General features: G+C 49.5%; 1 non-coding gene across 1 annotated transcript; it reads left to right on the forward strand.

Moving 5' to 3' along the window:
* The first annotated feature begins 643 nt into the window (after positions 1-643).
* trnal-aag (transfer RNA leucine (anticodon AAG)) lies at positions 644-726 on the forward strand. Its single transcript has one exon. It is a non-coding gene; the product is annotated as a tRNA-Leu (tRNA).
* Positions 727-2,912: the final 2,186 nt, after the last annotated feature.

Consider the following 2,912-nt stretch of genomic DNA (forward strand, 5'->3'; position numbering starts at 1 on the left):
GCTGTTCCTGGTTCGTAATGATTAACGCGAGAAATCAATATAAACATAACTGCTTCGATTTCGAGGTTCAGTTGAAGCATTCGAAGAAACTATCAAAGACCTCAGAACAACCGAAGACACATTTGGTCATCTCCGTATTGGTGAAGATTAAAGAGTCCCGCAAGTGTCAAGCTTGCACAAACACACACGAGAGAGAAACTCAGGACAGAACTTAAAGAAAGGGAGATGCAGACTATTTGAAGGCACTTTGCTAACCCAATGGCATGATTATGAATCATGCATAGGACACACGTAGCAGAGGATGGTTTCGATCCATCGACCTCTGGGTTATGGGCCCAGCACGCTTCCGCTGCGCCACTCTGCTGACGGCCGCTCTGCGCGTGGCGCACAACTGCTCTTTTTATTTCCTACATAAGTGATGAAAGAGTTGAAAGTTTCAACGACAAACGCAGACGTCACTTTGAGCGCTTGGTGTTGTAGCACAAATCATCACATGCTGCTCTACACTGGATTATAAAAGCCGACACATTTTCCAAACATTTTAATGCTGGAGTCACAATGTAGTATTAATAACAGTGCGATACTCGAGGAGCGTAGTGGGATCGCGGTGGCTCATCAGACCGCCCCGGGATTAGGGGCCAGCGTCAGGATGGCCGAGCGGTCTAAGGCGCTGCGTTAAGGTCGCAGTCTCCCCTGGAGGCGTGGGTTCGAATCCCACTCCTGACAAAAAGCTTGCTCAGTGCCGTCTCCAGTCGGGTGCAAATGGGTGAAGCAGCCTGCCGCGGGGAACGTGCGCCGATAGGCGTAGGTGTATCCCCTGCCTCTTCCGATTTAGCTCGTGCTCCATAGGATGGAAGCGGATGCTCTGGCTTTTTGACTCGAATATAACCTGATCACAACAGAAGGCCGTGCAGCCCAGTGCTGGTTTAAGAATGCCTCGTGTCTTCAGGCCCCTATTCCTTCAGGTTACCCCTTTGGAATAGTCGTCCGAAAAAGACGGGAAAGGAAAAGCATGTAAGCTCCCACACACTGCGTTAGCATTAGCGGTTGGAATCTGATGGGAGAAAAGCAACCTGGCTCGCCGTCAAGCAATCCATCCCTGGTCTCCCACGTGACAGGCGGGGATACGCACCACTATACTAACGAGGAGCGCTTGCTTGGCGCTTGAAGACACTTCCTCTTGCGGCTACTACTGTTTCCGGTTTCGTCTTTTCTTTTCATTCCTCCCAGAGGAGCGCATGAAAACGTTTCCATCTCCGCCATCCTCACCCCTCCAATGCTATGGTCCCTGCTCCTCCTGGTGCACTGCAAACACTCATTCAGCCGGTTCTTTCAGTTTGAATAATTAGGTCTTCAAAGGCTGGAAGTAGGGCGCAAGACATGCCAATGCCAAAAGCGTGGCTGTGTGCTTCCAGCTGTGAAATGTCACTGGTGGATGTTAAAGACATTACTTCCAAGGCAGCAGGTCCAAGCGATTAAGCGTTTGTACAAGAAGCAGGAAGAGAGAAACGGCACTCCGCCTTTTTCTGGGCAGGCCGAAGCGACAGGAGAAGGGCGCCGTAGTCGGCAGGATTCGAGCCGACGCGGGGAGTCCCCAATGGCTTTCTAGCCCTTCGCCTTAACCGCTCGGCCACGACTACAGGGAGCGCCGCCGCCGCCGGCTTGCGATCATTTAACACGGAGGGCGAGGCGGCGGCGGTAACCTTTTTCAATGTCGCTCTCCGTTTCCCCCCCAAAAAAGCCAAATCACATGCTAGCACTCGGACACCCTTCAGAAGACTGAAGGGTGGCTTAAAGCTGGAAGGATTAGGTCTCCCCGTTCCGACGCGACAATCGAACTTCCTTAGGCAGAGAGAAAGCAACATCGAGGAGCGTCAACAAGACTTTAGAAGCTGCGACACACGCCACTTTCAGTCGCAGACACAGCAGTTTTAAAGGCAGGAATCGCCTTTGCGAACGCCATGAGAAACAGAACGCAAGCTCAGGTCCTGCGGTTTAACAAACAGCCACGGCTTTCAAGCGACATTTCTTTTCTGGAGCGAATTCACTTTCAACTTCAAGAAATTCACACAACTTGCGAAATACGAAATACAAATCTGGCTCATCGCTGCACAAGAAATACCGCCGGCTGGCAAGAAAATGACAACGGTGTTTTTCCTTAACGAAAAACTTCCCATGGAGAAAAACAACGGCTGTGCGTCTCTGTCGGCTTGATTCAGTTTAATGCAAGTATTCATTCTCCTCCTGGAAAATACAGCTTGCGAAAGATGAAATACAATTCTTGGCTTTTCTGGGTGAGTGCAGAAGAAATCCTGCCGGCTGGCAGAAGAATTCCAGCCTTTTTTACTCTTTAACCAGAAACTTGCGAATGATACAAAGCAAGCGGGGTGCGTTTCTGTGCAGCTGTTAACTGAACAGCTGCTGCTTCAAGCCCACCCAGGGCTCATTCCGATTTCAACATCATGCCCCCTGAAGGTAGACTGGATTTCTTTGCGAAGCATTCACCCTTTGGACGTTTCAGGAAAGGTGCGTGTCGATGCCAGACTTGAAAAGCTTTCCATACAAAGAAACAACATAGTGCTTTTGATTGATGGGAAACGGCAAGAGCGGTTTGAGCAGCTCCGGCCTCTCAACCGCTTTACAAAGTGATCGCCACCTCGGTAGCCAGTTTAGAAGGCTGAAAAGGATGCTGGAAGCACAGCGACGTTCTAAAACCAGCGCTTGAAAAGCATCTGCATACATAAAATGTCCATTTCCCCAAAGCTGAATCTGCAGCTTCAGAAGATTGTCAGCTATACGTTTTCGTTCTTTGTTTCCTTTTTTTACATGACAAGCTTTCGAGAAATGAACTGTCTATTGTGATGAAGGCTGCATTAGAAATTGTGCATCTAGCTTAGTTCAATGAAATCGGG

This window comes from Lepisosteus oculatus, unplaced genomic scaffold, assembly GCF_040954835.1.
Source record: "Lepisosteus oculatus isolate fLepOcu1 unplaced genomic scaffold, fLepOcu1.hap2 HAP2_SCAFFOLD_39, whole genome shotgun sequence".
In the NCBI taxonomy this organism is placed as follows: Eukaryota; Metazoa; Chordata; class Actinopteri; order Semionotiformes; family Lepisosteidae; genus Lepisosteus; species Lepisosteus oculatus.